At 40.4% G+C, this 13,471-nt stretch overlaps 1 long non-coding RNA gene across 2 annotated transcripts in view; it reads right to left on the minus strand.

Annotated features, from left to right (window-relative positions):
• Window positions 1-13,471, minus strand: part of LOC141992341 (uncharacterized) — a 92,313-nt gene that overhangs the window by 59,113 nt on the left and 19,729 nt on the right. Inside the window, exon 5 of one of the 2 annotated variants that reach the window (XR_012640577.1) lies at window positions 4,936-7,055. The exons of the other annotated variant lie outside the window; for it this stretch is intronic. This is a non-coding gene — a long non-coding RNA (uncharacterized LOC141992341). Of the gene's footprint in view, window positions 1-4,935; window positions 7,056-13,471 lie in introns of those variants that run through there. 2 annotated transcript variants of the gene reach the window in all.

A 13,471-nucleotide genomic window follows, 5' to 3' on the forward strand; every position in this document is an offset into this window, starting at 1 on the left:
AAATATAATTTTATTTCCTTACAGTAGACCTTAAATACTTATTATTATTCTCTGTCCAGTATATTTTAAGCAAAGTTACTTAATAACACAGCATCAGTCTTAATACTAATAAATATTATATATTCCCTCCCAACTGTTTGATCTCCTTCTAACTTTTCTATGTTAATGAATCACATCCTTTGTCTGCTTTCTGTGACGTAAGGGACAAAGGGTCATGTCATTTTTTTTCACTTATAATCAAAAGGTAGAACTTCACCAATGCCAAGTACCTGACATACTCCTTCCTCCCTCTCTTGTATAGACATACACACAAATGAGCCTCTGAGAACCATATAGAGCTTCCTGCCACCTATCAGGACTTTGATTTTATAAACATAGGGAGTATATTTAAACAATAGTGTATTTTATATCACTGTATCTAGCCAAGGAAACTAATTTTTAAGCTTTATTATTATTTCTCAATCTATAAATGTGCTCTTCATTAGTACCACACCCAGAAACTTTAGAATTCAATTCGCATACTTGTCTTCTCTTTGCCTTTTTATCAGCCTATGAAGACTTCTCCATTTTTATGGATGAATTCTTTAACATTGCTTACAGCACTCAAGTCTGAATTTAGAATCTTCTTCCACACTAGTGTTTCCTTAGGTGGATTCTCCATCATATTCCAGAATCTGGATGTGCCATATAGAAACCTGTAATAAAGGTGAGTTGTTCCACTACCAACACCATTACCAGGAGCCAAAACTGCAATGTGCAGAAGTTAGATGTTGAACCACTTTTCTCCATGTAACAAGAGCAGGTTTAAAGGGAAGATTTCCATGCCATGTGGCATGGTGAAGACATATTCCCAGTTTTCTCCTGTTCTTTCACAATGCATATTTATAGGTTGCTGAACACAGCTGAATGAATATTCCATAGGTGGAACTGTGTGATTATCCTTAAAAGTCTAATATAGGCGTTTTCTTTCCTTTGTTTCTGACAAACAGGGAAAAGCACACTCCATTAAATTCCTCCTGGCTAGTACAGTTTCCATTATCGGTTCTTAAAGCATATCTACACTACCTCACAGTTTGGAGTAAGGGGAGGTGAATAGCAGTGCGCACCAAAGTGCTGCACTATAACTCCACTGTGTGGACACTTCAGGCACAAACTTAAAGGTCTTGAGTTCACGGTGCAAATTATGTAATATTGAATATATACAAACACATATATAAACACAGAAATAAAACCTCGCGAGCAAGTGATGACATACCTGAATTAACAATTTAATCAATTTTTAATAAAACTCTTAACATAAAAGCCACATCATGGTCCCAATACACTATTCATTTACATAGGTGTAAATCAGGAGTAACATCACTGAAGTCAAAGGATTTATGTGGGAATAAAAGCAGAGACAGTATTACCATGTTGAAAGGGAAACCCAAATTCATCGAGGTGCTCATAGGGTTGTCAAGGAATTAATTGTGGCCCTTGATTCTCCGGGTTGATCTGCACTCCCTTGAGAACTAGCTCTTAGCACAGCTGGAGCACAGCATGCTTTAGCCACACTACCAGAACTGTCAATCTCAAGTATTTAAAATTATGAGACTGGTTTAAAGACCATGAAATTTTAAAACAAATAATACATGTGAGGTTCTTTCTGTTTACCTTCTGGCTGTTTAGACTTTAGGGTTCACATTTTTAAGCTTTTCTCTGTAGTCCTACATCTCTCCCACCTCAACATGCCCAGCTGCTGTGGCAGAAGTGGGTAATGGTGCAAGAGTCAGTTATGGCCCTGTATACTGGTGGATGGGATCATCAGCCTGGGACAAACAATCAGACGCACCCAGTTCCATTTACAGCCCCTTTTCTCAAGGCTCTGTTTATATTCCAACACAAAACAAAAGGAAATGCAGCTGAGATTATGGGACCCTCTGATAACAAAAGGGTCTGAACATCCCCAGCCTGAGGGTCCACAGGGCCTGCTCACCCTCATCAACTGCAGCCACAAGAGAGAATGCTCCCAGCTCTCTCTTAGTTCCCTACTTCTCGTGGTGCTTTGGCCCTTTTTTATATTCTCAAGCTAGATCAGCCAATTCCCAGCACCTGCCTGCTGGGCTTCCCTCCAGAACAGGGCCAGACAACCCTGTTACACGCACCCCCTCACCCCCACCCCACCCCCCATCCTGCCAAAATTCTCAACTGACCTCACCCAGCTTGCTGGTCCATTCTAGTAGCATAAAGGGGCCAAAACAAAAATGATAATCTGATGCAAAATCTTCCGTCCTCTTCGCCAACCTCCTGCTAGAGAAGTAGAGTCCAGCTGTTTGTCCCTTCCTAAGACAGAGGTCTGTTTATACCAGTTTACATTTTCAAGGCTATCTTGGCAAGGAGAAGTGCCAGAAAATTACTTTTTTTTTGGGGGGGGGGGGGGGGAGCTAAGATCCTCCTTTACATTTCTAGTTTCCCCAAATAAAAGCAGCCCACGCTATGTGCTCAAAGTGGGGCTCAAAGTCCAGCTCTGTATAAATAAGAGGAAAAATCAGGGCCTAAATCTTCCTGAAATATATGCAGTATGTCTGTGATTACTGGTGGAAATGTGCCATAACATGCGTCAACCTAATTTTGGAAGCAAAATATCCAACTGGATGGCATATTGCTAGGGTTTTTTTCCCCCTTCCCTGTGATTCTATGCAAATCTTGTAGTTTTTTCCATCTCAGAGTTGTCTGCAGCCATCAGAAACACTGACTTCTGTACATTTAGCTTTCATATGAACTTGACAAGAGCCAACACTTTTGATCGATGCAAATAATGCTGATGGAGAAATTGACAAGATTTACAGACTACAGCAGTCTGTGCCTCCCTCCTCTGCTTGTCTCCCCCACCATGCCACAGTAGACAGTCCCCAAGCAATTGTTTTCCATTTCCTCCACTGTTTGTCATTAAACCTAATTAGCCACAGGGAAGAAAGAAATCCAGGCAATATTTAACATCTTCAGTTTTCATAACAACTTGCTGCAGCTCTGTTTCATACACAAAACCATGGGTTCAACAGTCAAAAGAAAGGTGAAAGAAAACCAGAAGTTTGTTTAAATAAATCTCTTTGAATCAGAGATAAGGAACAATTTAGAGATAGAGTATTTAAACTGGACTTGTTTATTTCTGTGTTAACCTGGTTTTAAATGCATTTAGAAAAGGAAGTTTACCTTCCACTGTGTTCAGCGTTCTAAATTTTAAATTTCAGTGTGATGTAAATCCACACAACACAGAGACAGTAAAAATGATCAAGCCTTAATATTCTTTTAAAAACATAGGCTGGCCATTACTTTTTTAGCATGATGTTTGCTTGCTTTATCAGTTTAACAACTGTGATGTGTCTCTGGACTATAGGGCTAATATAATTAAATCCTATTAACACATCAGGAATAAAATCCTTTAATAGACATATGAGGCTTTGAGAGGCAGCTCATTCCTAAGCAGATTTAATATCCTTAAATTAAGCAAATGTGAATAGGAGAATGAATCTTATTAAAAACTTAAATCTGATTAAATTTAAAAATTATTGGTTTCTTAATGTAATAAATTATACAGTACAGGCTAGAACAAATAATATAGACCAGTTTCACATAACTCCACTCCATAACAAGTGACAAATGAAATTAAGTGTGACTGTGGGGCAAAAAGGAAGGTCTTTTTATAAAAGTCATTTTGCGAAATGAAACACCTAAATCATTTTAACAAACATTTTGGGTGAAAAACATGTGCAAATGACAGTGTTGGAGTGGGAGTCATTATTCCTCTTCAGAAAAGGAATGGGAGATACTGGTGCTAATGTTGGTTGTTGGTTTTTTTAAATGCCATTCTGACCAATTTGTTATAAATTTTGAAAAGAAAAGCTGCAGCTTATGTTGTTGGTAGCTTATTCCTTTTCCAGAAGGCTAATGCAAATGTAAACCATCTGCCACACATTCTGCTGATAAAGCTGTAGTACCAAACAATGGACCAACAGTATTGGAATACTAAAACATAAACTGAACACTAAAAAAAAGTTTGAAAAGGATTTTAACTTCCAGCAAATGTAGTTTTTCGCTCTTCTTCTATCCAAAAACAAGTTATATGTAACATATAACAAGTAACATGATTACAGAGATTTAGGAAGAGGCAAGGATTTCTATTTAAATCTTATACTGAAGTACAAGTCAAGTTAAATCATTAAAATAAACAAATACATAACAGCTTACAAACTTAGCTTACTGATTTTGTTAAATGAAAACTGATCTAAATCGTTAATAATTGAATACTGCATACATTTTTCTTTAATATTTTAGTCGTGGATTATTTTAAAGGGTGCTGGACAGCCATTCAAAATCCATCAGTTCGACTAACAATAGTCTAATGCAGTGGCTCTCAAAGCTGGTCCCTTGGCCTGCGCCGCTTCCCACAGCCCCCATTGGCCTGGAGCAGCAAACCGCGGCCAGTGGGAGCCGCGATTGGCCGAACCTGCAGACGCAGCAGGCAAACAAACTGGTCCGGCCCGCCAGGTGCTTTCCCTGAACAAGTGGCAGACCGGCTTTGAGAATCACTGGTCTAAAGTACTTTTGGGAAGGCAATACTAAAATTCCAGAATAGTGGGCCTGATCCAAAGTCCATTGAAGTAGATGAAAAGATCCCATTGGCTCCAGTGGGCTTTGAATCAGGCCCCATGTCTGTTGTCCTGTTTTCAAGTGTGCAAGCAGAGGGAGGGTTTAATTCAAAAGCGCCTGAGAAAACAAACATTCTAAAATGTTATCTAACTGATCCTCGAACAACACAAAGACATTTGTATCAAAATAATTTGCTATGAATGTAGACAAATGAGTGGAAAAGAAAAATACTATAGCAATTTCTTCATAGCCATATTAAAAATCAACACATGACAAACCAATTCATTGTCTCAAAAATATGGGGTCTTCTGATACTATGGTGATGGGCACCAGTGTAATAACCTGGGGAGGTAAATAGATTGTACGACGTCACCATTGTGGCACTATTTTATTCTTGTAAAATACTCTAGTACTAATGAAACTAAGTTGAGTACAAAACATATTGCATAATAAATGCAATACTACAATATACTTTGAAGGTTTTTCTGTGAAAAGTGAGTGTCCACCACAGTAGATTTAAAATAAAGTGGTCTGAAAGCAGCAGTCAAGAAGCCAGAATGGTTTAGAGCACAATTGGCAACACCAATCATGTGCTGATTATTCACACACAGGACGGAAAGAATGGTATTTAATCATGACAATCATATCTGCTCTAAAATTTGGTATCAGTAACATAGGAAATATTTTGCAAAAGCTGTTTACATACCTGTCCATTAATGTTGATGTAATTTCAAATAGATAAATAGACATTATTCAAAAGGATATGGAAGAGCCCACTTTAAAACCTCAAGGATGATTATACAATCTTGCCATGTGATCTCCATATGCACACTAATGATTTGAGTGGATATCGTATGAAAAAACATAATATTTCAATGAAATGACAAATCTGTTTATTTCATGAAAAACATATGCTATGTTAATTTTTGAAGGATACCATCTCCCACTTAACATAAATTCACTCTGAGGAAATCCACTAATCTCTGAGTGGAATGTGTATATTTTAGATCTCCAGTTCTTTTTTCCTAGTTCTCTTTCTACTTAATTATTTATTAAATCTGAATAACAAATAAATGTATGTTCAACAAAGCAAAATAGGTTATTCCAGAATAAAGTACATCTATTTTGCCAGAATTCCTCTCTCTTTAAATCTGAAGAAAAAAAAACAGAGAGTGTGTTCTGGTTGTTTTTTAGATGGATGACAGATTTTGTTCTAATTAATCTAGAGCACTGTGTATAGAAATGACTGCAAAAGCAAACATGTCTATTAACAAAAAGCAGTGATTACTGCTTGGCATTCAGCCAGTAACTCTACATAAGCAATGAATTGATGCCTGCAACTGTCTCAGTGCCATATGGGTTCTGCTGTAGCAATGAATTGGATCCAACGCAAGGTTAAGATGTGTCAAATTTAACTGGGGTTTAATTGATACTGGTAAAGAGGCTCTAAATAAAGAAACAGTGTGTGTGCTATTAGAAACAGGCTGCATGTCAGCCTGCATCCCCCAGCTTGTTGGCAAGAAAACTACACTGAGATATCCACAGGAGTTTCCAAACTCTACTTCTTTCAATAAGGAGAGAGAGAGAGAGAGAGAGAGAATGCACAAAACTTCAGGTTAACAAGTTTACCAGCATCTAATTGTTACTGAAGAGATACTAATCAGGTGTACATTACGACACTCCTAATTTGTTTTTGCTATACTAATTAATCTCTTTTTACAGTGAAGGCAGTCATTTTGCCAGACTAAACATTCATGTTAATACGTCTATCTTCTCATGCAAAAAACTGCATTCAGAGAATGGCATATTTGCAAGGTTCAGCACTGAAGAGCCAGGAACTGGCAAAGTTGTGTATAAGCAATACAATGTTTTAGTTAATTACAGGATGACTTACTTTTCTCAAACAGTAGTAACAGAATATGATACAACCTTTACACAATCTTTTTTTTTTTTAATTCTTATGTTACTCCCACTCCTTTCTTTGTCGCAATAGACCTTGTATACAAAGGGCCGCATCTTTTGACCTTTATGCTCAAAATTGTTCAACGGTACTGGACTGGTGCCCAGCAGTCTGAAAATCTAGGAGCTACAGAGATGGCTGTTGTGGTCCCCTTGCTCTTGGGCTGCACTGGAGTCAAATAGCAGGCCATCTAAATCTGGTCCATTGAGTATAATACAGTCAAGATTGAAAAAGAGCATCCTCCATGTATCCTACAGCAATCTTAAAATGAGTTTATGCCCACTTTATCCTTCCCAGGGCCAAAATCCTGACCCCATTGAAGTCAATAGCAACACTCCGATAGATTTTATTGGAGCCAGGATTGTGGCTCAGACTTGTGCATGGGCCCAGCACTTTATCACTGTCCGGCGTGCAGGTAGGCCAATGGCTCCTCCTGGATACAGTTGTACATACTCTCAGAGTCCTGCTAAGATAAGCATGTAAATATAAGCAAAGGTCAAGCAGATCTGATAATATTTTATAAAAATTCAAGATGTACAAATGTTTGAACCTTCCCAGTTTGAAATATCTAATTTTTATCGGAAAAGTTTTTCTACAATTCCAAAATGGAAATCTGGCAGCAAAGCTCACTAATAATCTGGGGAGGGGGGAACATATGAATGCCCTAAACTCCCACAGAAAACCATACAAACTTCTAGAAAGCTTTTAGACGTTGTTAAAATGCCCCCTCTCACCTTCACTTCAGACTGTGCTTCAGTAATCTATCTAAAACTGCAGTGATTTCCACTAAAATCTTCTTGTAGTTCAAATTCCGACTTTCAGATCTGGACAGGTAAATGTGCAGCTGTCTTGAACAACAAATAGTAGTATTTATATAATGCTTTCCCCTCTTCCTGATCACTGGTGAGGGAAACTGAGATACAGAGCAGTTAAAATGACTTGTCCAAGGAACGTAAAGGACTACCAGTTCAGTGCCCGAACACTGTGCCACCTTGCTGCCCTCATGTCCCCTAATGAAGAGCATATTTGAATAAGAACAAAACATGCCCCATCTTGAGAATTACTCAGTGTCTTCAAAACTCATCAAAGCCAATGGGAGTTAAGGGTGTTCAGCACTTCCCAAGGTCATCCATATTTTACAGGATCAGGCCCTACAAGGCTATATTCCATCAAGATATTGCACTTTATAAAGAGTGAATTTCAAAAACATTAGAAGTAGGATCAAATTAAATACTCAAATTTTGAGTGGTTAGCTAAATGTAAGAGCTCAGTATTATTATTAATAAACAATATTTCAAAGTTATCTGAACTTCTTTGAATCTCACAAAAGGGTTCACTTTCAGTTTAGGATGAAAACATAGGTCAATTCTTATTTTATCTAAACCATTTCACCCAACCCTACTTAAGGTAACAACAATAAAACACAACAGAAATTTTCAAAAATGGCTGCAGACACCTTAAAGGGGACTTTCAGAGGGTAGCTGTTGAGCCATTTCTGAATATTCATCCCCTTTTAAGGTGTCTCAAGTTGGGCACCCAAAAAGTGAGACACCCAGAATCACTAACCACTTTTGTGGCTCACGCTGATCTTTAATTACTTAAATGAAATTTCCATAAATGTTGTGAAACTGACATATAAGAGCATGAGACAATTTTTTTAAGACTGGATAAATTTCTCAAAACAAGACTGCAGGAAGCTACTGTACAATCTTTAGGAAGTATTCTTCTAGTAATATGTACACACACAACTAAAACAAAATGTACCTATTTGTGGCTCGGTTTGAATTAACAATCTACTGTACATCTGAGCAATCCATGGCTAAAGTGGAAGCTTACATGCTGGTCTCAAATACATATAATTAGAAAGATGAAATAGCAAGTCAAGGAGACTGATGCCTATTAATCAAAGCTTTTAGTTAAACTATCTCAGCACTGTGCTCTTATTAGGTATCTCCCTTATTTAAGTAGCAGGAACACCATATAATTTGAATTCCTTCAGAAATTTCTGTGCTTTTGCCTCCCAAATCAGTACACTGAACATCAGTGTTTACAACCTACAATTCGGTTTTGCGTTCCTACCTCAAGCCGTATCAACCAATTTTTCTAAAACAACCATTTACTCTTTCCCCAGCATCTTATGCCTTTCTATCTTCCATTACTTCTCAGCTATTCTGCCAACTTTTTGTAATAATATCTTATTTGTGCAGCTTACTTTTTTTTTTTAATTTTCTAATCTTTTTGATGGAATATTGGTACATTTTGCCAGACGTAAAAATGTTTTAAAATAAATTGTAACAATTTCTGTTTGCCCTGCTCTGCTTAGAGGGTTCTAATCCATTAGGTAAGTTTTTGTTTGTTTGTTTTTGGCATTGTTTTTAAACCTGTAGGGAATAAAGATTATGTAGAACAGCGCTGTTTCTGAGATGTAACATATTAAACAGAAGAACTATTTATACTTAAGAGACAGGGCACCATTATTTATACTTTAAAAGGCCTCCTAGGTTGGAAACAGAAGAAAAATTACTGTATCTATAGAGCCAATTCTTGATATTTGTCAGAAAGATGTAACAGAGTCGTTGTTCTAAAATTCTCTATATGCAGGAACTTCAATCAATACACTTCTACAAATAAACCTTTACCAAGGAAAAAACTTCTGTGTTGCCTATTAACGTTCAGTAGTATTATGTGCTATAAATTTTTAACCAAAATGTGCAACCCAATCTTACGTAGCCTATAACATAAACAATGAAAAAATTATTTACTACTGTACTTTTAATGCCTCACTGAATAGCTCGCCTGGAAACTGAACTAGATTTTCTTCCTCTCTGTCCTTTGAAAGAATGTATGTGTCTGAGAGACAAGATTGCCATGTTACTGCCAATTCTCTAATACACAGTCTTGTACACTGGAAATCAGTATGGAACACTGCACTCACATCTCCTGTAACTTTTTACAGCCTTTAAATTGCCAGTCTTCTGACTACATTTCTTCAAACAATATTGCCATCTGACTGATATCAATCAAACAGTACTGCCCTTTGATGTCAGGACTCACAGAGTCATGCCACATGACTGAATTCTGATTACCTCTGTATTCAGGAAAATAAATGTGATTTTTTTTTTTAGATCACAGCCATGAGCTGTGAGTATTTAATAAAAGCAATTCTGACTTCTCATTTGGAAAGAATAATGCCAAAAATATTACCCTTGGGCATATCTGCCTCCAGAGAAGCTTCTTCCTTTGTGTACACTATTTAGTTAATCTTCATGAGGCTAGGCAAGTTTCTAGCAGCTGATGATAAAAATGCAAAAGTTTAACCTCTGATTTAAGTTTTGATCTGCCATAGGCCAAACTGGCTCACAAATCTCCCACATGCCCCTAGTACTACAGAGGAGGAGCTGTACTCGGTAAACATTCCCTGTGCTATTTTCTACTATGCTGTGATAGGGCAGATTCCATCAGCTATCTTTTTTTCTTTTAATTGAGTGTTTGTTGAAGCATGACTCAAAGATAGGAGCCCTGGCTCAGAAATAAAAATTGGAGCTCAAATTCCCCATTGCTTAATTCAGACGGGGAAAGAATCCTATTGGTTTTGCAGGGCTTGGGGAGCAATGTGCAGAAGTTCCACCCCGAGGCATTAGAAATGCTGCTCAAGGTGAGTGTTGCAGCCACCGAGACACCATGGAGGTGGAAGGGGGCAAGAAGCGGGCAGGGACATGTCAGGAGGCATTCGCCCACAAAACTGTGTTGAACATTAGACTCATAGAGGAATTCTCTGATCCTCTGGAGAAACCAACTTTGGAAATTTTTTTCCTGCATCTCCCTCTGTCCCTTTGTGTCTCATCTCTCCATTTTTTTCTCCTCTCTGATTTCACACATACACCCCATTCCCAACAAACATAAACAAAATAAACAGAACTTATAGAGGTAATTTACCTTTATAGTGCATCCAACTCCTGGATCCTGCCACAGTGTTACTTTTTGTCCTGCTCCAGTGTTGCCAGTTCTGCTGCTCCTCTGCCCCCAAATCCTGTCTGTGCCCTGGTCTACACTAGGAGTTGAGGTCGAATTTAGCAGCGTTAAATCGATTTGACCCTGCACCCGTCGAAGCCCTTTTTTTCGACTTAAAGGGCTCTTAAAATCTATTTCCTTACTCCACCCCCGACAAGGGGATTAGCGCTGAAATCGGCCTTGCTGGGTCAAATTTGGGGTACTGTGGATGCAAGTAGACGGTATTGGCCTCCGGGAGCTATCCACAGTGCTCCATTGTCATCACTCTGGACAGGACTCTCAACTCAGATGCACTGGCCAGGTAGACAGGAAAAGGCCCGCAAACTTTTGAATTTCAATTTCCTGTTTGACCAGCGTGGCAAGCTGCAGGTGACCATGCAGAGCTCTTCAGCAGAGGTAACCATGATGGAGTCCCAGAATCACAAAAGAGCTCCAGCATGGACTGAACGGGAGGTACGGGATCTGATCGCTGTATGGGGAGAGGAATCCGTGCTATCAGAACTCCGTTCCAGTTTTCAAAATGCCAAAACATTTGTCAAAATCTCCCAGGGCATGAAGGACAGAGGCCATCACAGGGACCCGAAGCAGTGCCGCGTGAAACTTAAGGAGCTGAGGCAAGTCTACCAGAAAACCAGAGAGGCGAACAGCCACTCCGGGTCCGAGCCCCAAACATGCCGCTTCTATGATGAGCTGCATGCCATTTTAGGGGGTTCAGCTACCACTACCCCAGCCGTGTTGTTTGACTCCTTCAGTGGAGATGGAGGCAACACGGAAGCAGGTTTTGGGGACGAGGAAGATGATGATGATGAGGTTGTAGATAGCGCACAGCAAGCAAGCGGAGAAACCATTTTTCCCCGACAGCCAGGAACTGTTTCTCACCCTGGACCTGGAGCCAGTACCCCCCGAACCCACCCAAGTCTGCCTCCTGGACCCGCCAGGCGGAGAAGGGACCTCTGGTGAGTATACCTTTTAAAATACTATACATGGTTTAAAAGCAAGCATGTTTAATGATTAATTTGCCCTGGCATTTGTGGCTCTCCTGGATATACTCCCAAAGCCTTTGCAAAAGGTTTCTGGGAGGGCAGCCTTATTCCATCCACCATGGTAGAACACTTTACCACTCCAGGCCAGTAGCAAGTACTCGGGAATCACTGTAGAACAAAGCATTGCAGTGTATGTTTGCTGGTGTTCAAACAACATCCGTTCTTTATCTCTGTGTATTATCCTCAGGAGAGCGATATCATTCATGGTCACCTGGTTGAAATAGAGTGCTTTTTCCTGCTGGGCTGTTTGCCTGTGGCTGAACAGAAATGTTCCCGGCTGTTAGCCACGGCGACGGTAGAGGGGCTAGCCACGCGCTGGGGGGAGGCAAAATGAGACCTTGTAACGAAAGCACATGTGCTATGTATGTAATGTTAACAGCAAGGTTTACCGTGAAAGAGTGTACCCATTGTTCTAGAAAATGTGTCTGTCTTTTTAAATACCACTGTCCCTTTTTTTCTCTCCACCAGCTGCATCTGTTTCACAGATCTTCTCCTTCCCAGAGGCTAGCGAAGATTAGAAGGTGAAAAAAATGCACTTGTGATGAAATGTTCTCTTAGCTCATGCTGTCCTCCCACACTGACAGAGCACAGAAGAATGCGTGGAGGCAGACAATGTCAGAGTGCAGGAAAGCACAAAATGACCAGGAGGAGAGGTGGTGGGCTGAAGAGAGTAAGTGGCGGGCTGAAGAGATGGCTGAAGCTGAAAGGTGGCGGCAGCGTGATGAGAGGAGGCAGGATTCAATGCTGAGGCTGCTGGAGGATCAAACCAATATGCTCCAGCGTATGGTTGAGCTGCAGGAAAGGCAGCAGGAGCACAGACCGTCGTTACAGCCCCTGTGTAACCAACCACCCTCCTCCCCAAGTTCCATAGCCTCCTCACCCAGACGGCCAAGAACGCGGTGGGGGGGCCTCCAGCCACCCAGCCACTCCACCCCAGAGGATTGCCCAAGCAACAGAAGGCTGACATTCAATACGTTTTAAAGTTTTAAACTTTTAAACTGCTGTGTGGCCTTGTCCTTCCCTCCTCCACCACTCGTCCTGGGCTACCTTGGTAGTTATCCCCCTATTTGTGTGATGAATGAATAAAGAATGCATGAATGTGAAGCAACAATGACTTTATTGCCTCTGCAAGTGGTGATCGAAGGGAGGAGGAGAGGGTGGTTAGCTTACAGGGAAGTAGAGTGAACCAAGGGGCGGGGGGTTTCATCAAGGAGAAACAAACAGAACTTTCACACCGTAGCCTGTCCAGTCACGAAACTGGTTTTCAAAGCTTCTCTGATGCGCACCGCACCCTCCTGTGCTCTTCTAACTGCCCTGGTGTCTGGCTGTGCGTAACCAGCAGCCAGGTGATTTGCCTCAACCTCCCACCCCGCCATAAACGTCTCCCCCTTACTCTCACAGATATTGTGGAACGCACAGCAAGCAGTAATACCAGTGGGAATATTGGTTTCGCTGAGGTCTAACCAAGACAGTAAACTGCACCAGCGTGCTTTTAAACGTCCAAATGCACTTTCTACCACCATTCTCCACTTGTTCAGCCTGTAGCTGAACAGCTCCTGACTACTGTCCAGGCTGCCTGTATATGGCTTCATGAGCCATGGCATTAAGGGGTAGGCTGGATCCCCAAGGATAACTATAGGCATTTCAAAATCCCCAAAGGTTATTTTCTGGTCTGGTCTGGGAATAAAGTCCCTTCTTGCAGCTTTTGAAACAGACCAGAGTTCCCGAAGATGCGAGCGTCGTGTACCTTTCCCGGCCATCCCACGTTGATGTTGATGAAACATCCCTTGTGATCCACCAGTGCTTGCAGCACTATTGAAAAGTACCT

This window comes from Natator depressus, chromosome 8 (genome assembly GCF_965152275.1).
Source record: "Natator depressus isolate rNatDep1 chromosome 8, rNatDep2.hap1, whole genome shotgun sequence".
Classification (NCBI taxonomy): domain Eukaryota; kingdom Metazoa; phylum Chordata; order Testudines; family Cheloniidae; genus Natator; species Natator depressus.